Source organism: Papio anubis, chromosome 1 (genome assembly GCF_008728515.1).
Source record: "Papio anubis isolate 15944 chromosome 1, Panubis1.0, whole genome shotgun sequence".
NCBI classification, from domain to species: Eukaryota; Metazoa; Chordata; class Mammalia; order Primates; family Cercopithecidae; genus Papio; species Papio anubis.
Genome location: NC_044976.1, coordinates 76,882,902 through 76,908,633, shown reverse-complemented (window position 1 = coordinate 76,908,633; position 25,732 = coordinate 76,882,902). Strand labels below are relative to the sequence as shown.

Sequence of the window (25,732 nt, the reverse complement as noted above, 5' to 3'; positions counted from 1 at the left end):
AAGAGGGACTCCTCCCTAATTTATTCTATGAGGCCAACATCATCTTAATACCAAAACCTAGCAGAGGCAAAATCAAAAAAATAAGCTTCAGGCCATATCCCTGATGAACATAGATGCAAAATCCTCAACAAAATATTAACAAGCCAAATCCAGCAGCACTTTCAAAAGCCAATGCAGCACAATCAGGCAGGCTTTACCCCTGGAATGCAACATTGGTTCAACATATGCAAATCAATAAATGTGATTCATCATATAGACAGAACTAAAGACAAAAACCACACACACAATCATCTCAATAGATGAAGAAAAGGCTTTTGATAAAATTCAACATCCCATCATGTTACAACCCCTCTACAAACTAGGCATCAAAGGAACATACCTCAAAATAATAAAAGCCATCTATGACAAATCTGCAGTGAACATCATACTGAATGAGAAAAAGCTTGAAGCATTCTGCTTGAGAACTGGAGCAAGACAAGGATGCCCACTCTTACCACTCCTGTTTAACCTAGTAATGGAAGTCCTAGCCAGAGCAAGCAGGCAAGAGAAAGAAATAAAAGGCATCATCCAAAAAGGAAGAGAGGAAGCGAAAATATCTCTCTTTGCAGGCAATATAATTCTATATCTAAAAATCCCCATAGTCTCTATCCAAAGGCTCCTAAGCCTGATAAACAACTACAGCAAGGTTTCAGGATACAAAATTAATGTACAAAAACAATTACTATTTCTTTACACCAAAGACATCCAAGTTGGAAGCCAAATCAAGAGCACAAGCTTATTCACAATAGCCACAAAAAGAACAAAATACCTAAAACTACAGCTAACCAAGGAAGTGAAAGATGTCTACAATGGAAATTACAAAACAATGCTCAAAGAAATCAGAGATGACATAAACAAATGGAAAAACATTCTATGTCAATAGACAGGGAGAATCAATATTGTTACAATGGCCATACTACCTGAAGCAATTTATAGATTCAATGCTATTTCTATCAAACTACCAATGACATTCTTCACAGAATTAGGAAAAAATTATTCTAAAACTCCTATGGAGCCAAAAAGAAAGTGCTTGAATAGCCAAGAAATCCTAACCAAAAAGAACAAAGCTGGAGACATTGCATTACACAACTTCAAACTATACCACAAAGCTACAGTATGGTACTGGTACAAAAACAGACACATAGACTAATGGAACAGGTTAGAGAACCCAGAAATAAAGCCACACACCTACAACCATCTGATCTTTGACAAAGCTGGTAATAACAAGAAACGGGGAAAGGACCCTCTATTCAATAAATCATGCTGCATTAACTAGCCAGCCATATGCAGAAGATTGAAGGTGGACCTGTTCCTTTCACCATATTCAAAAAATTAACTCAACATGTGTTAAAGATTTAAATGTAAACATAAAACTATAAAAACCCTAGAAGAAAACTAAGAAATACCATTCCAGATATTGGTCCGAGAAAAGACTTTATGACAAAGACTCCAAAAGCAATTGCCACAAAAACAAAAATTGAAGTGTGGGACCTAATCAAACAAACAACGTTTGCATATTGAAAGAAACTATCAACAGAATAAACAGACAACCTACAGAATGGCAGAAAATGTTTGAAAACTATGCATCTGACATAGTTTTATTAGACAAAGGTCTAATATCCAGAATCTATAAGGAACTTAAGCAAATCAACAAGCATAAAACAACCCCATTTAAAAATGGGCAAAACACATGAACAGCTAGTTCTCAAAAGAAAACATACACATAGCCAATAAGCCTATGAAAAAATGCTCAATATCATTGATCATTAGAAAAATGTAAGTCAAAACCACAATGAGATACCATCTCATACCACTCAGAATGGCTACTACTAAAAAGTCAAAAATAATAGATGTTGATAAGGTTGCAGAGAAAAGGGAATGATTATACACTGCTGGTTGGAATATAAATAAGTTCAGCCAGTGTAGAAAGCAGTCTGGAGATTCTCAAAGAAAATAAAACAGAGCTACCATTTGACCCAGCAATCCTGTTACTGTGTATATACCAAGGGAATATAAATCATTCTACCATAAAGACACATACCTGTGTATGTTCATAGCAGCATTATTCACAATAGCAAAGACTTGGAATCAACCTAGGTGCCCATGAACAATGGATTGGGTAAAGAAAATGTGGTACATGTATACCACGGAATATTACACAGACATAAAAAAAGAATAAGATCATGTCCTTTGCAACAACATGGATGGATCTGGAGGCTATTATTGTAAGTGAACTAATGCAGGGACAGAAAATCAATACCACATGTTCAAACTTAAAAGTAGGAACTAAACATTGAGTACACATGAAAACAAAGAAGGGAACAATAGACACCAGGGCCTACTTGAGGGTGAAAGGTGGGAGGAGGGTGAGAATTGAAAAACTACCTATCGAGTGTTAGGTATTATGCTGATTATCTGGGTAACAAAATTATCTATACAACAAACCTCCACAACATGCAATTTACACATGTAACAAACCTGCATACTTACCCCTTGAATATAAAATAAAAGTTGGAAAGAAAAATGAATAAATAAAATACAAAGAATGGTGAATCCTTTCCAAAAGGATTTCATTTGGCTTTGCCCAAATACATCAGAGGAATCACTGTTGATGTCTGCTATAGCCTTACAAAATGTATTTTTTAAATAATAAGACTTAAAAGTAGAAATTACCTCTCGATCCATTGGCTGCAGAATGTATGTTGTTAGAAAGCATGAAAACAACATTCATCTCCTTGTATATATCTCCATTGGTGCCCTTGATTTGCTGTGTGCATTGCCAATGGGCAGCAATATTTTGAAAGGAATCTTTTTTTCTTGCCAGTAGGTCTCAACCATGTACTTAAAATACTCAGTAAACCACGCTGTAAACAAATACGCTGTCATCCAGGCTTTGATGTTTACAAGGCACAGAAAAAGTAGATTTTGCATAATTCTTAAGGGACCTAGGATTTTCAGAATGGTAAAGGAGCATTGGGCTTCAACTTAAAAGTCACCAGCTGCATTAGCCCCTGACAATATAGTCAACCTGTACTTTAAAGCTTTGGAATCAGGCATTGACTTCTCCTGTCCAGCTACGGAAGTCCTAGATGGCATCTTTTTCCAATTGAAGGCTGTATGTCTACATTGAAAATCTGTTGTTTAGTGTAGCCAATTCTATCAATGATCTTAGCTAGATCTTCTGGGTAACTTGCTGCCGCTTCTCCATCAGCACTTACTGATTCACCTTGCACTTTTGTGTTATGGAAACAGCTCCTTTCCATAAACCTCATGAATCAACCTCTGCTAACTTCCAACTTTTCTTCTGCAGCTTCCTCACCTCTCGAACTTCATAGAATTGAGGAGAGTTAGGGCCTTGCTCTGGGTTAAGCTGTGGCTTACGGGAATGTTGTGGCTGGTTTGATCTATCCAGACCACTAAAACTTTCTCCACATCAGCAATAAGGCTCTTTTGCTTTCTTGTCGTTTGGGTGTTCACTGAAGTAGCACTTTTATTTTCTTCAAGAACTTTTCCTTTGCATTCACAAGTTGGCTAACAGTTTGGCACAAGAGGCCTTGCTTCTAGACTAGCTCAGCTTTCAACATATCTTCTTCACCAAGCTTAATCACCTCTAGCTTTTGATTTAAAGTGAGAGACTAATAACTCTTCACCTAAACAATTAGAAGCCATCATAGGGCTATTAATTGTTCTAATTTTAGGGCACTGTTTGTGGCACCACAGAACATTTATAATAATAGCATCAAAGATCATTGATCAGAGATCACCATAAGATATAATAATAATGAGAAAGTTTGAAATATTGTGAGAATTACCAAAATGTGATACAGAGTCATGAATTGAGCAGTGCTACTGACAGAAATGATGGTAATAGGCTTTTTTGACACAGGATTGCCACAAACATTCAATTTTTTGGATATGCGATATCTGCAAAGTGCAGTAACATAAAGCACAATAAAATGAGATATATCTGAATTTATAGTTCTTAATTCAGAATGTTTAGCCAGCAAACAGTTATTGAATGATATGTTAGACTTAGCATACTCTTAAAGATGTTTATTCCAGATAATAATTCACAATATTGACTCTCAAAAAATATATATTTTGTCACTTGATTTTGGGGGACTCAACGACCTGTGGAAACAACCAGAAGCATAGGTCACTTTTAATTAATAATTATCTTATCTTTAATCCACCCTGTTGTACAATTGATGAAGCTATGAACATATGCTTTAAATGCTTATTCACCCATTCATCACCTTCCACAAAGGATCTGACTGTGTGATGTGAAGGAGGCATTAAAACAAATGATAAAATGAAAATCCAAGGATAGAATTAAAAATCAAACCTGGGTGAAATACAAATAAGAGAGTAAGATACCAAGACTAAGAAAGCTTAAACATGCAATTCATCAACATTACTACAATTAAGCCTCATATTTGGATTTAAGCTTCTTAGTAGACATAGTAAAAAACGGAAAAATAGTCATATTGTTATTATAGGCAAAGAAAGGAGTGGTAATGCAAGTTATTTGAATGGAAAAACCATTCCTAGGAAATGGGTAAGAGATGCCATAATGTTAATATGTATAGCATGATATAACATGTAATGTATAACGGTAATTAAGAATGTTGGAGTCATAAAAGATCTGGATCCGATAACTAATCCCACTATTTAACTTCTGTAAGCTTCAAATTTCTCATGTTAACAAGAATTTTTTTAAATACCTACTTAGTATTATTGTAGAGAACAAATTATGTGATGCATGCTAAGCAATTGAACATGGGCAGCAATACCTACCTCAAACAATTGCTGTACAGAGCAAGTGATGCAAGTGGTGCAAATTAATAAATGCATCATTGGATGCGGACAAGTAGGGGATTGAGAGATAGCCAATAACTGTCTGTGGCTGAGAGAGCTGTGGCTGATGGGTGCATTTGAATTTATGATGAGAACAGTTCCAATACTGCTCTGCTGCAACATACGCTTGACATTCAAAACAATTGTTTTATGTCATTCTCTCTCAAGCAATAGTGAAAAGAATTCATTACAATTAGTGAAAATAATTCATTACAATTAATGAATTAAAATAAAATTAATTAAATATGATGATTCTGTTGAAGTAGTTCGTCTGAACCACCTCATTAGGCAGAGATATTGTCTTATTCTCCACACTAACTTGGTCGTGAAGGACAGCCTTGATCATCTGAACAGCAAGCCACCTCTGCTTTACCACTCCGTCTTGATCTCATGCCCTATAATAAACAAAATGACAATGACTAGATCCCATTAAATGAGAGCAAAGTCTTTGTTTCTCCTAATCATCCTTAGATATTTAATAATGGTTCTCAAGGAATATTGTACACTTTGACAATTCAAGATTCCCTATTTTCATCAGTAAAGTCATCTTTAATTGGTCATCAGCATGCTTGGACTTCAGAAGTAATCAATATTTTTTAGCACTTACTACTAAAAGCCCACACACTGTTAAGCACTTCACACACATTAACTCACAAACACCTTTTATCCTCATGACAGAACTATGAGGCAGGTACTATTATCCCAATATTGCAGATGAGGAAACTGAATTGCAAAGAAGTAAATTGTCCAAATTATCAAAGTTAGTAAGTGGTAGGTTGAGAGAAAATTCAAGCAGTAATGATCTGGAGCCCACATTCTTAATCAAATTCTGCCACCTGACTTCACAGCAAAGATACCAGAGGAAACTGGGATGTATTACTACTGCCATTTCACTCTAACAAAACTGAAGTGATCAGATGAGAAAATACTTATATAAGTATGGAAGTTTCCTCACTGAAGAATTTGTGCATTTATTATCCCCAGAAATGTTAACTCATCTTTCTCTGTGCTCATCCCAAATCTTCAATCCTTTGTACTTAGACCAAATATTTATAGAAAACCCAGTAAACATTGTGCTAGACACAGACTGAATTCTTGTTCTCTCAAGACATTAATTGACTCTCACCTGGATCTTGACCTCACACACAGTAGCCAGTCTCTCATATCTCATAAAACCAGTGTGGGATCAAAGTTAAAGTAATTAAAATCTAGCAAAACTTAGAGTACAATTATTGCTTGCTGTTACACATTTTATGATGGATCACTCATGTACTCGTAACATTTTCTCACTTTACAATTTTGCATATTTTATACATAAATTATTTTATAATATGCCTATTATATTTTTATATGTTTTACATGCTCATGACATTTCATTAAACTCTTTTATAACTTTTTCTCATTTCTAAGTCACCTTGTTTCCATAAAAAATACATAATACAGAAATAACATTTCATAATTTTACAAACTAAAAGATATATATATACCAAGATAGCTCCTATTGCAACTCTCTGCTTCATGGTTCATGGAAGTCACTTGAACAACTTAGTTACTTATAATATCATCTGGGATGGAAAAACAAACAGGCAGACACTTTTTAAAACAATCCATTGATCTCCCTTCCACTCAAATCCCTACAGAGCCCATTGTGGCCAATAAGCAGAATACCTCTTTATGAAGTTATATTACACACTGGGTAAAAGCACAGGCCAGGGCACCAACATTCCCAGTTTAACTCCAGATGTGCCACAAATTTATTGTGACTTTAAGCAAATTTCTCAATCTCTCTGTGCCTTGATTTCCTTGACTGCAAATTGGGGAATAATAAAGTACTACCTCTAGCACTGATATTTCCTGGCATGCACCAGCCCCAGAGCTCTAGTTCTTAAAATACGGAAATACTTTTATGCCAGTAGATAAACATTATAGCTGCCTACTAAAGCTCCCAGTTTCCGTACACACACAACACTCCACCGTCCCCCAGGGTCACCTCTATGCTCTGCAATGATGCAATTAAAATACGCTACAGCAGCAGAAGAGGAATGAGTCCTCAATAGAGGTGGGACTTTTCTTCCTATTTTTAGGGGAAAAAATAGCAGCATGTTCTTATGTTGAGATAATGCCACAAAGGCTGGGAAAAATTACAGTAGAGTAGAATTAGATTGAGATAATGCCACAAAGCCTGGGAAAAATTACAGTAGAGTAGAACGGTAGCAAATCACTGGTGCAATTCCTTGAGTAGGCAGATGTGAGAGGTGCTTAATACAAGAAAGACAGATTCACGTTTGACATGAGGATTTGTTCATCTCCGGTAAAAGAAGAAAAAAGAACAGATGCAGTTAGTGGGAAGATGTGGTGGTGGGAGTTTGTGAAATTCTCTTCTAATTGATTCTGTTTCCTAGATCATATGCAAAAGTCATCAAAAGAGTAGAGAAAGGTGTGCTGGACCCCTATTGACTCCAATAGGGATGGCACCATATCTGAGAGGCTGAAGAAGAGACCTGGGTGCAGTGAAAAAGACATAGGGTTTATCGGGGGAGCTTATACACAGGAATGTTCCAGTGGTGACAGGCTGCACAGGAGAACCACTACTGCTGGTGGTGGTGTTAATTTAATGCAAGTCCATAGGCATGAAAACCAGGAGAGTCAATAATATAAATCCAAATCTAAGGGCAAGAAAAGATAAGAAAAGATGTCCTAGCTCAAACAGTGAGGCAGGGAAAAAATGAGGCCAATTCCTCCTCCCCCTTCTTCTACCCTTTGTTATATTCAGGCCCTCAATGGATTGAATAACACTGCTGATCATTGGGGGAGACGAAATCCTTTGCACAGAGTCTGAATTCCAGGTACTAATCACCCCAGAAACAGCTACAAACACACACAGAGAGCAATGTTTTAATCTAGATTACCCCATGGCTGAGAAATCAAAAAGTTGATACATAAAATTGCTTAAAACTAGATAGATAGATATATAGATGAATGGAATGAATAGATAGATAGATAGATAGATAGATAGATAGATAATTGAGTCATTTCCACACTCCTGCTGATAAAGACATGCCTACCCCAAGGCCGGGTGAATTTGTTTTCAAAAAGGAGAGGTTTAATGGACTCACTTGCTTCCACGTGACTGGGAGGCCACCTCACAGTCAGCAGCGAGCCAGTGAAAGGCACATCTTACATGGCAACAGACAGAGATAATGAAATCAGTGAAGGTTTCCCTTATAAAACCATCAGATCTCATAGAGATTTACTCCTGCTTAGGAGGCAATTATGGGAAACCACCCCCTTCAGTTTTAATTGCTCTCCCACTGAGTTCCTCCCACAACACATGGGAATTATGGGAGCTATGATACAAGATGAGATTTGGGTAAGGACACAGCCAAACCATATTAGGATAGACAGATAGATAGATAGATAGATAGATAGATAGATAGATAGATAGATAGATAGATTGATCGATCCTCAAAAAATGATTTAAATTGTTAAAAGGTAGGGAGACACAAATGGGCACACATTTGTATAGTTTAAAGGAACCAGGGACAAGAGATAAAAATTTAGAAATCATTAACATTTGGACTAGATGGGACTAGATGAGCTCACCTACAGAGGAAAGGTAGAGAGTGAAGAAAAACAGCCTGGTTCTGCCACCAGTCTGTGGTATTTTGTTATGGAAACTTTAACAAACTAATGCAGAACTAATACATAATTCATTCTATAATATAGATTCGGTTCTTTACAACTAATAATTTTGTCCTTGTAATTTCCAGAGTTGAATTTTCTAAATGTAGGAAACTAACCTTGTGTACTAGAAATGGTCTTCTTAGGAAACCAACAAAACACAAGACATGTATTAAAAATAGTTTTGATGGCATCCGAATTAAGGATTTCAGTTCAACAAAGGAGCATACACACAAAGTTCTCTCAAGAAAGAATATCAAATTTAATAGATAGTGGAAAGACTAAGAGAAGATCTTTGCAATGTCTAAAATTAATAAGGGACTAACATTTAAAATACATTTAAAGAATACCTTCTAATCAACAAAAGTTAACAGAAAAAAAAATCAAAAGAAAAAATTGGCAAAGAATATGTAAGGCAATTTACAGAAAAAGAACCCTAAATAGCTATTTAAATATGAGGTAGATGAAATGCTATTATTGGTGGATATGTAAAAATGTGCAGCCATTCTGGAAAGCTTGCTTTGTTTACTAAGAAATTAAGTATGTACATGATTTGCCCTTTGATTCAACAATATTATTCCCAATATTTTGCCAGAAAAATGCTTAAACTGGCCTGTATAGGAACATGTATGAGGATATAAACTATGAAGCTGTTTGTGTTATGAGGAATTGCTGGCAACTTTGGTGACCATCATTAGGAGATTTGATAATATGATGTGGTGGTGGTGGTGGTTATATCCTATAGATAGAGTAATAGATGTATGTAGACAAATGTGAATAATTCTTAAGAGCACAGTCGAGTTTTTAAAAAGCATGATATAGAACAAGATTTATAGCCCACTATCATTACATAAATTAAAAACAAAAGTATATTTTATACAAATGTATGTGTATTTAAGGACACTTAGCAAATGCATTACATGATTCCTATAATGGAGTAAGGAGAAAAATGAGAAAAGTAATCAGGATGATTGGAAGAATTTAAAAATATAAAATGAAATAAAATAAAAATATGGACTTTGACCTATTAATCACAAAGATATGATATGAAATGAAGTATATTAACTCAGCTTTCTATACCAGAATCATGCCCATATGTTCTGTCCATTAAAGATGTGATCATCAGTAACCAGTGTAATTCCAAACTAATAGTGAGACAGTGCTTAGAATTTTTCTGCCGTCAGGTAACTCAAAACCATCGTAAAAGACCCAAGGATTTGAACATAACTCTCTCAGTCTAATTTTTTTTAATTACAGACAAAAAGTATTGTACAGGAAACATGTAATCCACTAAGGATGTTGTTAAAACCTCTGAATCAGAGTGAGGTTGTCTACCAGTCAGCATCTGGGATACCTTACCAAGAGCAATAGATTTTCAATGAAATCAGAGCAGAATACTGTCAGTAAATTCTGCTCCCTTAATTGTACACTGCTCACTGTATAAGAAACAATTAATTTTAAAATGAAAAATACAAAAAAGCCAGCATGAACTTTAAGGACTGAGCAGGAAGAGTGCTATGACTAATGATTATTGCTATCATCTTGTGCTCAAATGTGCAAGACACAATGCTTGCTGCATGCAATAACTCATCTAAGCCTCACAATAATCTTATGAAGGAGGTGCTATCATTTTCCCCATTTCACAAAAGAAATTGAGGCTCAGTAACTTTTTTATGGTTATTTCTTACAGCTCTGGAGGCTGGAAAATCCAAGATCAAGGCACTGGCAGGTTCAGTGTCTGGTGAGGGTCCGGTCTTTCTGCTTCCAAGATGGCCCTTTGTTGTTGCATTCTCCATGAGGAAACAAACGCTGTGTCCTCATATGGTGGAAGGAACAAAGGGGAAAAAGGCCACTCCCTCACATCTTTTATAAGATCATTAATCCTATTCATGAGGGCTCAGTTCTCATAACTTAATCACATCCTAAAAGCCCCATTTCTTTCCATTATCATATTGATGATTAAGTTTCAACATATGAATTTTAGGGTACATATTAAGGCCACAGTGTAGTTTGAACTGTGAGGTTCAAACAAGGATCTTATAGAAAGTCTCATGCTAGCTCAACTGACACAGAAAGATACCAAGGTATAAGCCACTGAAAAATATAATAAGGTAGTGGTATTCACAGATTACTACCCCACACACATCTATCTAGCTTCTTAAGCAATTTCTTAACATCACATGTGAGTTGTCAACATCAAATGATCTTCCACAAAAAATTATTAGAATAGTCAATGTTATATATACTCTAGCATTTTTTAAAAAAGAATCATCTATGAATTTCACAACTACCAGTGAAGTGTGTTTTGTTATTTTACAGAGGAGGAACTTGAAGATAACTTCAGTTAAGAAATATGTGCATTAACAAAAAACCATAGGTTATGTCAGAGCTTCCCAAAGACTGTGCCATGGCATGCTGGCATGCCTTGAAGCTGTGGCAAAATATTGATCCCTATTCTTCAGCTGGAAGAGTTCTACAGCAGCCAGAATAATTGGCTAGTTGCTTCTGGCCTCAAGCAAGCCGGTCTGTTTACCCAATCTGAACACTACAATTTTTTGCTTGTGCTATATTATGAGAAAGGTTGGAAAGCAAGAATTGGGTCTCAAGTCTAGGTCTTCACACCCTAGTTTTTTATTTTCTTTCCATTATACTATGCACCTTCTGAAATTTAGCTTTCTGACAAGCTGGAGGCAGTTTTCATCATAACATCACTCTAATAGTTATACTCTGTTTCTTGAATTGAGTAGTGATTACTTTGCAATAACTTATCAAATTACGATTTGTATTTCTTCACTATGCATATTTCAAATTTTAAAGTTTATTAAAGCTCAATTTTTGGCTGCTGTGTAAAAAACTGGACCGGCAGGAGCAAAATCAAAATCAGAGAGACTAATTAGAAGATATGTTCACTTGATTATAAATCATTTTCTAATTCTAAAAGTTGAAAAAAGAGAAAATTTATTTCTCTAGTTATACGAGACTTTACACAGACAGTGCAGACTCCCAAGAGAAAGTCAACAAAGAGCCAGCCTTAGTTCTTCCTGCCTTCTCCCTAAAACTAGTGAGAAGGAAAGGAGAGAGGCTGGAGCAGGGCCTGGGATAGCCCATACATTTGACAGAGAAGGAAGATGGCCACCATTCTGTGAGCCTAGAGTTTTCCAAATAGTCTAGTCATGTGGTCAGGGGAGGAGTAGCAACTGATCCAGAATCTTTGCAGGTGCAACAGAAGCAGAATGGTCAAAACGAATGTCTTGTTGGCTCTAACTGCCCTGGAGACACTGCCAAAGAAATCTTGTTTTATGGGCCTAGCTGGGTGTCATGCTTAGTCCTATGGAGAGAAACCAGGCATTTGGTGTCTGGCTTGCATAAGTACAACTAATCCACAAATTCTTTAAAAATATTTTATTAAATTCCAATAACATCTTTAGATTGTAAGCATAACATTTGCACCTAAATTAAAGGAATGTAGATTACATCATTAGTTTTCATTCTAAGGTCTATTGGTTTCATTTAATTTAAGTAATAAGAAGGGGAAAGTGGCATTAAAATCCAGTGTTTGGATGAGATGCAGGCCTCAGAATATATCTACTGATGTTGGAGGCTCTATGGAAATCACAGGAGAGATAATAGACTAAAGTGATGGCAGTGTCAATAATGAAGAATGGTTAGATATAAAAGGAGTTTTGGAGGTACTAATGACAGAACTGTGAGAGGTAAAGAAAAAGGAAAAGGAAGTGTAATTCCCACATTTGTAGATTTCAAAACTGGGCAGGAAGTGATACCATTTTTTGAGATAGGGAAGATAGGTCCACACCTGGGTACAAGTATATCAAGGGTTCTGTTTTGGAATGTATAAATTTGAGAAGCCTATGAGGATACACCCAAATGTAAATACCAGGTAAGCAGCTAGATATTTGAGTCTGAAAGTCAAGTGAGAGACTTGATATGGAGACATACACTTCAAGATTACTGACATGCAGACAGTAATCGAAGACACGGGAAAAAGTGAGATAACCCTGAGAGAGATGAAGATAACAGAGGAAGGTCACTAAGATATTTAGCACAAAAGAAACAAAGATAAATCTACATAAATACAATATGAAGGTTATTAGTGAAATTAGCAAGAGTGGTTTCAATGGGGATAGAAGCCAGATTAGAATTGGCTTAAAAGTAAATGAAATTATTGTGTTAATCATAATTTTTTTAAAAAAAGAATGAATGAAGGTTAAGAAGGGGAAATGACAAGTGTAAAAATGTCTTTCAATAAGTGTTGTTTCACATGCATTAACCCATTTTATTTTCTCATCAACCTTATTAAATAGATACTCTTATTATTCCCATTTTACAAATGAAGAAACTCAGGCCTAGAGACAAGTAACCTTCCAAAGGTCTTGCAACTATTAAGTGCCAGAGTTGGGATTTAAACTAACACTACTCTAACTCTTAAGTCCATGCTCTTAACTGCTGTTACTGTTGGATATGGCAAACTATATAGCACAAGTACAGATCTTGGAATTCACTGACTCACTTGTTCAACGTACAAGAGTTAACTCAGACAACAAATTCAGAGGTATTTATATAAAACAGAAGCAGTTTTAAATACCTAAAATTGGATTTGGTGTTTGCTATGGTTTGGATGTTTGTACTTTCCAACTTCATGTTGAAATTTGATCCTCAATGTCGGAGGTAGAGTCTAGTGGGAGATGTTTGGGTCATGGAGGCAGATTCCTCATGAATATATTAATGCCTTCCCTTGAGGGTAAGTGAATTCTTTATTAGTTCCAGAAACAACTAGTTGCTTTTCTGTTTGTTTGTTTGTTTTGTTTTGTTGTTTTTTAGAGGGTTTCACTATGTTGGCCACGCTGGTCTTGAACTCCTGACCTCAAGTGATCCACTTACCTGGGCCTCCCAAAGTGCTGGGATTACAGGCATGAGCCAGCGCACCCAGCCCCAACTAGTTGCTAAAAAGAACCTGGCACCCCCTCCCCGCCCCCTTGGTTCCTCTCTCACCAAGTGATCTCTGCACATCCCAGCTCCCCTTCACCTTCTGCCATGAGAGGAAGCAGCCTGAGATCCTCACCAGATGCATGAATGCAATTTCGAGTTTCCAGTCATTAGAATCATGAGCCAAATAAACGTTTTTCCCTTCATAAATTACCCAGCCTCCAGTATTCCTTTATATCAACACAAAATGGACTAATACATAAAAACATGTTCATCTACAACAGAGATAATTCATGTTGGTTGAAAAGGTTGATTTGGTGTTCAAAATCATGTATTTACAATTGGAGACTGAAATGTTTATTAATCCATCAAAAATGCACTCATCATTTCCTATTCACTGAACCCACTGGTAAGATAACACTAAGTCCAGGTTAAGACTTGTCTTTGTCCTCTACTAACTGAGCCTACTTGTCTACTATATTGATCAAATGCTAAACCAAACCATTAATGCTTAGCACAATATAAATAGTAATTGCTACTATTTCTATGTGGAACCATGGGAAAAGCTATTGGAAAGCTATTAAAAATCATTTTAAATATTCATATCTGCTTCATTTTCCAGGCATTTTAAAGCAGTGAAAGGTTAATATTACAACACTTGCTAATGCATTTTTCTCTTTGTTCATCTGATTACTTCAAAATCCTATATTTTATCAGGTTATATACACAAACCTTACAGAGCATGTTGTTATGGAATACTCTGTACTACTACATTGTTCAAAATGCAGTGACTCTTATGTCTTAATATTTCAATTTGGACTTCAAGAGGTGTACAATTGAGTGATTTATTTCCATTCCTGTGTTCTTCAGAAGAACTTCCTTAAACATTAGGCTGTTCCAATGATATCACAGTATAATATGTGCTTTCTTCTACATCAATCAACATCATAAAATTTCTTTATTAAATAAATCTGTTAATTTGTGTGCTCTTACTTGCATTGCTCTAATGTTTTTCCAAACCTTTTAATTTCATCACAGAATTTTTCCATGAGTCAGCTTTAGCCGAATTCCTCAGATTCATGCTTGGAATTTATATTGTACTGCTTCCCAAAATCTCCATGAATGATTTACTACTAGGCTAAAAAACTAGAAAATCATCTAGGAATGTATATATACCTATAAGCATTTTATATAATATATACAATGTGTATATGTCTGTGCATACATGTGTGTATATATATTCAACTTGACTGACAATTAGAAGCATATATTTCAATATATGGTAATATATTAAATGTATTAACAATATATATATTCCACTAACAATTGTACTGTTCTACCTCAATTTAGAATTTTTATTTTTATTGATTCAGTATTTTCAGTTATTTTCTAACATTTATTATTTACAAATAGGAGTCAGAGAACCTGGTGTCTCTACCTAAACAGAATGTTCTTTGAGCAAGCAGTCAGACCTTAACTTCAACCTTGACTGGGGGATGCTGTCAAACTTCAACAATCAGTTGAGCAGCAGCTGAGCTTATGCTGTTGCTGAACAATCCACCCACACCAAAGATCTCTAACATGACTCCACTGTCATGCAAACTCTTTGCTGGTAAGGGACCATAACCACATCTCTTAATGAAGACTATGCCCATGAATTTATGCTCACTAAATAAAGGATAATCCTAGGACCCTATTGAGAGTTGACAAGGATCTCAGTCATCTTTACATCCTCAGTTCCTAGCACACATCCAGTCACACAAATGTTTGTGGAATGGATGAAGATAATAAAGAAGATGGTGTTAACACTGTCTTTAATATGCCATTATAATTCTTACCTCTTTTCCATCAATGTAATAATTTGAAATTTTTTCAGTTTCCTTAATTCTTCTCACTCCCAAATCCCCTTTATCTAAGCATTTGTAAATGCAGTTGGTCCTACTTCCAATCTGAATCATGAACTATCCATTCTTCTCCTCTTCTTTATCCCAAAACATAGCCCAAGTTGCACTATAATTCTCACCTGGAATACTATGATAGCCTCCTTACTAGTCTCTCTGCATCCACTTTTGTCTACATCCAATGTTCCACACCACATCTAAAACAATTTTTTAAAATATGTCTTATTAATTTCGCTGACTTGCTTAACATGAGTCATTGAACACCCAATGCTCTTCAAATGAAATCCAACATCTTTCCATGATCTCCAAATTTCTGCATGACCTAGGCCTTGTATATACCATAATATTAAAAATGATAATAAAAAGAGTAGACCATTTCTCAGCTACTAGAAAATAGTAGTTTTGAGAAAAATAACCATGAGTATTGAATACAGATTGAGTAGAGAAAACCTAAATAAGGAAACAGAGGATTCAAATAACTCAATCAGCTTGATTTATTACTCTGCAGAATTTTGTACCTAACAAATATCTGTTCTTTCCAAACACCATGGAATTGTCTTAAAATTTGATGACATAGTAAACCAAAATGAATCATCATAAATTCCAAAAAGTAGAAATAATACGGGCAATGTTCACTGACCACTACAATAAAACCAGATATCATTAACAAGCACCCTCCACACTCCCACCATCCACCTACCCACCTGCAACTTTAAAAACCCTCCTCCAGTTAAGTAAGGTTATATGGAAATCTATGCTGAAATTACTGAATTTTTAAATGAAGGACAATTATATTGCTGTACAACTCAAACTTTAAGATTCAGCCAAAGGGTATATGATAAAAATAATATAAGCTCAACTGCATTTATCAAAAAAATAAGAAATATCAAACCCAAGTTAACTTATTTTCTAAAGGAGCTTATAAACAATTAGAGAAGCCAAAAAGGACTCAAAAGAAGGAATTTATAGAGATAGAAGCAGAAATTAATAAACTAAAAATATAGCATATCTAGAAATTGCAAAATGATAGTGAAATCTTTTCTAGTGCCCAATGAAATAGACAAATATCTAGCAGCCCTAATTAATAACAAAATATAGAAAGAAAATATAATATGCAAAATTAGAGATAGAAGGCAAATATCATAGATACAGAGGAAATTGAAAATCTAGATAAAATAATGGTAGCCTAGAGAAACAATAATTATCAAAAGTGACACAACAAGAGGCAGAGATAACCTGAAAAGACTAATTCTAAGAAATAAAAACATGAAAAAGTTGTCAAATTTGTACGATCCTAAAAGTTACCATGCTTTTATTTTATTTTATTTTTTTTTTTTTTATTTTTTTTTTTTTTTGAGACGGAGTCTCGCTCTGTAGCCCAGGCTGGAGTGCAGTGGCCGGATCTCAGCTCACTGCAAGCTCCGCCTCCCGGGTTCACGCCATTCTCCTGCCTCAGCCTTCCCGAGTAGCTGGGACTACAAGCGCCCGCCACTGCGCCCGGCTAGTTTTTTGTATTTTTTAGTAGAGACGGGGTTTCACCATGTTAGCCAGGATGGTCTCGATCTCCTGACCTCGTGATCCGCCCGTCTCGGCCTCCCAAAGTGCTGGGATTACAGGCTTGAGCCACCGCGCCCGGCGTTACCATGCTTTTAACAGCTGTAATTATTAATACTCAGCAATCAACAAGAGGTATTGTTAGCAGTCAGCATTTACTAGTTGCCTGCTATTTGCCAAGCACTGCACATAGCACTTTGTTAGGTGACTATTACCTCACTTCATTTTCTAAACAAGGAGACAGAGACAGGCAAAGTTAACTTGCCAACTGTCACACAATAAGTGGTAGGCCTAGTATTGGAAGACAAGACTGTAAAGGGATCACAAAGCTCATCTTCTTAACCTCTCTATTATGTGCAGGAATGATTTACTTTTGACAAGACATTGTTTTTAAGAATTAAAGAAGAAAAAATATGTGATTATTTCAATAAAAGTGGAAAAGATACTTGATAAAATGCAATATCAATTCGTGAGTTTAAAAAAAGTCAACTTTCCTTACATGATCAAAAAAATAAACCTTTCTCAGAAGCCAACAGCAAATGTAATACTCAGGGGTGAAACAAGAGAGCAGAGTTTCTCAAGCAGGTATTAAGGGAGGAGATGGCCACAGGTATGTTTAGAAAAGATAAGTCTTCCCCAGAGCAAATATGTTTCATAGCTAAACAAATTAAACAGATTTATTTATCACTGGTGGTTTTCTCAGAGGCTTTAACATGCTAATATGGTTGTTTTGTGACTCTCTTGAAAGGAAATATAAGGTGCTATTTCCCAAGCTTCTTTGATTACTAAACCCTTTGTTTTCAACTCTGGAAACTAGTGTTCACAGCTACAATTTTGCAAAGACTGCACTAAAGACAGCTGGACTAAAATTACTAACAAAATAAAGATTCCCACTATGACCGCTATGATTTATCACTATTCTAGATTACTTGTCAGTGCAATAAAAGAGAAAAAAATAAAATATAAATATTGGAAAGAAAAAACTATTTGTAAATGATTTGTCTACATCAAGATCAAGACAATCAATTAAAAACTAAAAAAGGCAATAACTTAGAGCATTAAATAAAAAATAAGCATGTATATAAATTGACCTCTATCCTCAATGAGGATAAACATTGCTTACAATTTGTCCAGAAAGACTTATGTGTAGTGAGTGAAAAATAAGAATAAGAGGGAAAAAATCATTGAAAATGCATAAATTATTTAATAATGCCACTAGTCTTATCTCAAGGGTAGTAATAATGACTGGAGAAAAAATACATTTCCCTTGCCTCTGAATTTTGTATTTTCATAGAGAATTGTATTAATCCATATGCTACTGGATAATACAATTAGACGTAACTCTGCCCATAGTTAGCCATGTGACTTTTGACAAGGTAGCTCTCCTGGGTCAAAAATTTTATAGAATCTCAGGATTTTTAAAAAATTGGAGTGACCTAATATGGACCAAAAAGCCTGATGAATATGAACACTTATGTCCACATCAGAGATTTTATCATAAGAGATCAAAATATGCATAATAGTGTTCATACCACATTTTAGAGTGAAACTAACATTGTCGGTGTGCACAAAAGCCTATTCAAAGAAATTATGGTACATCTATCTTAAGGTATACTAAGATAATCTCAAAAATTATGTGACCACATGAGAAAGTATTCATAATATGGTAACAGAGAAAAAAAGATTACAAAACAGCATGTACAGTGTGACCTCAGGTTTACAAATACACATGCACTCAGATCTCTACTTATTCCCACAGCTGGTTACCTCTGAGCAAGCAACAGTTTGAACAACCATATGTGAGTGCCCTGGATATTAAAATATTACCAGTACTTATCTCTTCTGAGTAAGATTTTTGGTGATTTGTATTTCCTTCAGGATTTCCATTTTGCAAAATCTTCAAAAATCTGTGTAATTGGAAAACAAAAATTCAATAAATGGTGTTTAATTTACCTATTTCAACTGCAAAGTCTATTTTTTAGTCCTCTTGAATAATACTCATCCTAGCCTGTTTTCCCATTCCATTCTTAAAAGCCTCCTATGAAGTGATCTTAGAATCCCTAGAAAGAGCTCCCAAATGTCAGAAAGTATGTCTTTACACTTTGCTGTAATCTGATTTTCACTACAATGTCCACTAAATGCTCATGAATAAGTTCATTCCTGTTATAAATAATAGCTCTTCAAAAGGCTTTACAAGAGTAAGCATATTCCTCTGGTTCTTCTTTTCTTCAGATTAAATATCCCCCAGTTCTTTATATTATTCCATTTTGTGGCATACATTTGTATTTCCCTGAGCATGTATAAAGATCTTATCACCTTCAGGATAAGAAAGAGGTGGATACAGATCTGGCCACTGACTAGTTTCCAAACTAGAATAAGCATGATAAAAACAGTAGCTGATCCATCACTTTGTGATGTAGTATGCTTGCTCAGACTTTAAAGAATGAGTTGCTGAAAGACACTGATTTTTCTAATTTAAAATAGTAATGGTTTTCAAATAAAATGTTCAAATTATTAATCTATTTTTGGAAGAGTCAAAGCCTGTCTGTCAATTGTCTCAACTGGGGTTAGGGTAAGTCATAATGTGAAAGTTGTTCAAGTAGCAAAATGTCATCTCCATTTTGTTCTGTTGTTCAAGAAATCTCTTAATGATTCCATCCAGAGTAAGGAGTCAGAAAAAGAACTGTTCTACCCATCTGTATATGGGTAGGGGAGAGAGAGAAAGAAAGAGGCCCATTGTTAGTAAGAAATATCCCAGCCTCAAAGATTTATAAATATTTCTAGTAACAAGATGTCTTAACAAAAAAATTTCAATAAAAGCAAACAAAAGTATATAAATCATCCATGCAGGCTTGTAAAACTATTTAGTCATACAAATAGACCTACCATATAAAAATAAGTAGGTAAAAGAAAACAAAAGTATGAAACTGAAGTACAGGATTGAGAAAACCATGGTAGCATTCAAATATGATGAAGCCTAAAAGACACAACCACAGTCACATCTCTAGACAAAGGGTTGAGTAAGAGCCCAATGGAGGAGACATGCATAGCAGCCCTCTTTCATGCTGACACCCTTGACTCTCAATTACTGAGACACTGAGTCATAGGGAAGATGACTCCACAGTGTAATGTCCTGAATTGTCCTTAGTTCCCTGTGATGATTTTTCAACTGGGAAGTTAAGAATACAGACATACAGACATCATTCCTAAAATTTGTTTCTGCAGTTATTCCCCATGCTCTGCATCATCAGTCTCTCCTCCTCTATGCAATCATCCTGGCACATTGAGAAATGCCCTAAGATCTTCCTTCCTGGACCCCAAGCCCCCTTTTAGCTATTGTCTCATTTTCCTATTCCACTTCACAACAAAGCTTAGCAAAATAGCCCATAATACTCTGCCTCCATCTTTACGCCTTCCATTCCCTTTTTTAAACATTTTCATTAATTTTTAGTGACATTAATAATACTTATTCAATGTACCAAGGAGAAGTGAAAATAGTGTAAAAGTGCTTTGTGTAAGGAAACCAGCATTAATAACATGGTTTGTATTCATCTACATCCTCTTCCATGTACATGAAGACATATATGCACATATATGGGGGTTTTGTTGTTGTTTGTCCTTACAAAGTGAAGTTGTATGGTATAAATTATTTGCTACTTTCTTTATTGATTTGACAATCCATTATATAATCCACTCCAGTCCAGGCATGGTGGCTCACACCTGTAATCCCAGTACTTCGGGAGGCCGAGTCAGGTGCATCATTTTGAGCTCAGGGCAACATGACAGAACCCCGTCTTGATAAAAAGCTCAAGAGCTAGCCAGGAGTTGGTACTGCATACCTGTAGTCCCAGCTACTTGGAAGACTGAGGCTGGAGAATTGCTTGAGTCTGGGTAGAGGAGGTTGCAGTGAACCAAGATCGTGCCACTGCACTCCAGCCTGGGTGACAGAGCAAGATCCCATCTCAGTAAATAAATAAATAAATAAAAATAAACTCCAATCTGGCTTCTATCCTATCATGCCAATAAAGCTGCTTGTCAACAGTATATATATATATCCATGTGACCAACTAGTTTCATGCCATCAAAGTAATCATTTGATTACTTAGATGTTTCTTACCTTACTCTAGTGCCTAGCAGTATGATAGGTGACTATCTTTAACTTCTTAGAACACAATCCTCACTTGGCTTAATGACATCCCAATTCCTGATTTTCTTTCTGTCTCACTGGGTGTCTCTACAATCTTTGTTCACTTCTGTTCCTCCACTGACTCCCAAAATTTTAGGGCTCCATCCAAGATTCTTTTTACTTTTCTACCTCTATAATCCAACTTGATATTGAACAGAAATCTCAAATCTCCCATACCCAAAATTAAACAAATCTTCACCCCAACTACCCATTCACTCCAGCAAACATTCAGGTGTATCATCAGGTTAGTAGTTGGATATATGGCCTTGAAGAACAGGGAAAAGTTCTAAATAGAGTTAAGTATATGAGTCATCAGTAGTAGATGATATTTAAAGCCATGAGGATGAATGAGATCACTTAAAGAGAAATTATGGTCAGCGATTTCCACAAGCCTTTTGAGTAAATCAAAACAAGGTATATTTTATTAATTTAAATTTATAGTGTTTTTTAAAGGAAAATGCAGTGTGAGGAAATGGATTACGTCATGACTGTCAACCCTCCAGCCCTAACAAAAAAGAAACTTCTCTTGTAGCTATTTAAACAGCTCAGAGAGAAAGAAAATACAATCAGGGATTATAGAGGTCTGTAGGACCCAAAATGAGCCTAGCTATTTCCAACCAGAGCAGCATGTGCAATGCCGAGAGCTTCTTTTTTCTGATCAACTCTTACACACAGCTGTAATTTTTTGTCAAATGCCAAAGAATCCAGCCTGAGCAACACTGCAAGACCCCATCTCTACAAAAAAACAAGAACATTAGCTAGGACACACAGCGGCATGCACCTGTAGTCCCAGCTACTTGGGCAGCCAAGGCAAGAAGATTGCTTGAGGCCAGGAGTTCAAGGCTGCAGTGAGCAATGATCATGCCACTATACCCCAGCCTGAGCAACAGAGAAAGACCCTGTCTCTAAAACAACACACACACACACAAAAAAAAAAGCAAGAGTAACTATCTGGCCAGCATCTCTGCATTAAAAAGAAACTCATGCCTTGAGTTACATGTTGTTTTGAGAAATACAAAAATAAGCTGCTTCAGGATTCTTATCTCAAAGTCAAACTCTCTGCTTGAGTTGTAGGAACCAACTAAGCCAGATTAACTAGTGCAACAAAATTACTGACCTATAGAACATGTAAGCTGATCAATAGTTAAATAGAATCAATAAAATAACCACGAACTTCTATCTGTCAGATAAAATTAATTCCTCAGTCTTAAAAAAAGATTGCTTATGATAGTGACCAGCCTTTTGAAGAAGATAATGTGGTAACACATGTGGTTTAGGGTCTGTGTCTCTATCAGTTACAAAGCAACTCAATTAACTAATTTATCATGAAGCTGAGCCAATATAATATTTGACCCAATAACATGTCCAAACAAGTGTTTAATGTCATGTATTCCAAGCACCATGTGAATGAACTATTGTTTTGAATGATGTTAGGTTCTATGTGAGGAAATCAATATATGAGTGTTCACATAATAAAAACATTCATATTCTATCTTAGCAGTTCCTTACAATTCATTATCATGTAAGATATCAAGTAAGTTCCTGACTGAAAAATCTAAGATTTAGGTATTGACCCAAAGGAATTACACCTCCAAAAGCAACACTGATTCCTTTTGTTCAGTTACCACATACTGATCACACCTACTATGTGCTAGACACTTGCACTGGAGAAACAGTGCTGCATGACACAATCATTGCCTCAAGGCATCACAGTCTAGAGGGAGCACACTTATAAACACAATGCATGTACATTACTGGGTTGTGTATTTACTATGGGAATTTGTGGTTTTCTTTTACCTTCAACTGATGAGAGAAGAGTTTACAAAAAACTAAAGAACGAAACTTTAGAACAATAGTAAATTGATGATGGTGAAGAAAAGATCAGAACAAATAATCGAAACAAAAAGAAAAAATGAATTTTAAGTTCAACTCAAAAACGGAGAGTGATATGGTTTCAATTTACGTCCCCGCTCAAATCTCATATGGAATTGTGATCCCCAGTGTTGGAGGAGAGGCCTAATGGGAGATGACTGGATCAATGCTTTACTACCATTCCCCTAGTGCTGTCTTGTAATAAAGTTCTCTCGAGATCTGCTTGTTTAAAAGTGTGTAGCACTCCACCTCTCCTTCTGGCCATGTGAATATGTGCCTGCTTCCCCTTTGCCTTCCACCATGATCGTAAGTTTCCTGAGACCTCCCCAGAAGCAGAAGCCTGTATAGCCTGCAGAACCATGAGCCAATTAAACCTTTTTTGTTTATAAATTACCCAGTCTCAGGTACATCTTTATAGTAGTCTGAGAACAGACTAATACAGGTAGCATAGAAAGAATTGAGAGTAAAGAAAATTCAGCCATGTAGAGTTGAGAAAAGTTAGTTTATCTTAACAAAACAATGCAAAGTACATAAGAAGGTATTCCCCCTTTGTATAAGCAAGTTCAACAACCTAGAAGAGTAGGCTGAACAGTTTCTATACAGCAGAAATACAAAGAACTATAGCTCATGAAATAGGGTTAAAAAGCATGGGAGCTCAGAGAAAGGGCTCCTGGGAGACAGTCTCTAGGTTTGAATTCTGACTCTCCTATTTATTATACAGTGCAACTTTAAGCAAGTTATTAAATCTCTCAGTGCCTTATTTTCCTTGGTTATAAATTAAAGCACGGAAGGTAAGGGGCTCTTTGTCATAGATTTGTTGTGCAGCTTAAATTAAATAATCTACCTAAAGCACTTAGCACCCTGCAGATAGGCAGCATTCAAACAAGCAAGTATTTCCTGTTATTACTAACTTCCTGGAGAATTCATATTTCTATTACTCACATATTTACTAAGTGCACTGAATAAATTATACTCAACCTGAGCTGTCACTGAGGAAATATTGGGAGAACAAAATTGACAAGAACTCTGCCCACAAAGGGCTTACAATTGACAGGAAATAGACAGAAGTAATAGGCAATCAATGTAATGTTAACATAGAAAAGGGAATGTAGGGATTTGTGTACATATGTGTGTGTGTGTGTGTGTATCTATATATATACATATATACACACACATATATAAACACATATGTATATATGTATAGAGTTATATATAATTTCTACTAAAAATACGAACTAGAAATTTTTGGTCGACTGCTAGATGAACTGACCTCTATTTACTAATGCAATGACTAAGTAGGCAAATCGAATTGATCAACTGTTTTAGCATCATAACAAAGCATGCCAGTTTTCTATGTTATAGTCCTCTCTCCAAAGCTTTGTCTTGCTGCCCTGTAGGTTTTAGTCACTTGGATTCTCTCATTGTCCTGATCTTCATACTAGAGGAAAAAATAAGTACTCAAGGGATGCTCAGAAATGAATTTATAGCAATGAGGAGCTGGTTGGATCCAAGGGGGAGGCAGTGGAAGGAAAGCAAAGAATGTCATGCAGCAGAAATGGAATGTTGAAAAGAGTCTGTAAAGAATAGGCCCCATCCTTCCTGTAAAATAAAATAGCAAATGTGAGATTTCTTCTTTACACTTTCTTCTCTGACCTCATCCTCAGTAGAAATTTGCAAATTAAAAATATCAACTGTGGGGTACTGGAAAATCAGTTCCAACAGGCAAAACATCTGTATTAAAAAAATTTTAAATGCAGTTTTACTACCTTTAAGAATATAAAATAATGAAGCTATTTCACAGGCATCAGGCAGGAGATCTATATCTATGTAGATAAAATCACAATCTCTGCTTTTAAGATGTTCAAAATCTGAAAAAGGAAAGAACAGAGGGTACTGCAATTGTCTCCTAACTGAGCTATTTTGATTTATCCTTTCTGCCTTCCAATCCATCCAGGAGCCTGAGTGATCTTTGTAAAAGTCAGATAAAATCTAGACACTCCTTTATTCAAGGGCTTACCTTGCTATTAGAATAAAATGCAAACTGCTGGGCCTATTTGGCCCTCCATAATCTAGACCCTACTGCCTTTTCAGCTTCATTCCTTATTATCACCTCACTTTCCTCTTCTCCTTCCCTTCATCTTGGACCCTACACTCCCAGTCACTCTGAAGGACATACATTTTTTTTAAGTGCCAGGCTTTGCTTGTGAATCTCCCTCTGGGTGGAATACTATTCCTCCATTCTACCTGATAAATATACCACCATCTTGTAAGGTAGTTCAAGTACCACTTCTCCTATGAAATCTTTTTCTGACAGAGACACACACCCACATTAGAATTGTCTTCTCATTCCTCACAGTATCTCAACACATTTCCACCACTGAACCTTAATACTGTGCACCACTCTGAAGTGTATGTTGTCCTGCTTCTTGTTTCAGGACTGAGGCACCAAGTCCCAGCCAAATCCCTTGGGGAAATTTCCCTCATCCAGAAAGAACCTCTTTTCCCCAAGGCACCTCAAATCCCCTAGTGAGTGAAGAGGATAGGGTACAAAGGACCCCTTTCTCCAAAGCAAGACAGCAACCACTTTGCTATCCCAGCCACAGAGCTCCCATGAGGACTTTGTGGTAACAGTTCAACTGCTTTCACTGCCCTGCAGTCTTCCGGTCACTTCCCCACAGGGGCTGACCAGGGTGCACTC

General features: G+C 36.0%; 1 long non-coding RNA gene across 2 annotated transcripts in view; it reads right to left on the bottom strand.

The window, feature by feature from the left end:
- Window positions 1–3,184: 3,184 nt before the first annotated feature.
- LOC103886227 overlaps window positions 3,185–25,732 on the bottom strand; it is a 77,096-nt gene continuing 54,548 nt past the window's right edge. For both annotated transcript variants that reach the window (XR_004175978.1, XR_004175979.1), the window contains 2 exons: window positions 5,216–5,291; window positions 3,185–4,170 (listed from right to left, as the gene is read on the bottom strand). This is a non-coding gene — a long non-coding RNA (uncharacterized LOC103886227). The remainder of the gene's footprint in view (window positions 4,171–5,215; window positions 5,292–25,732) is intronic.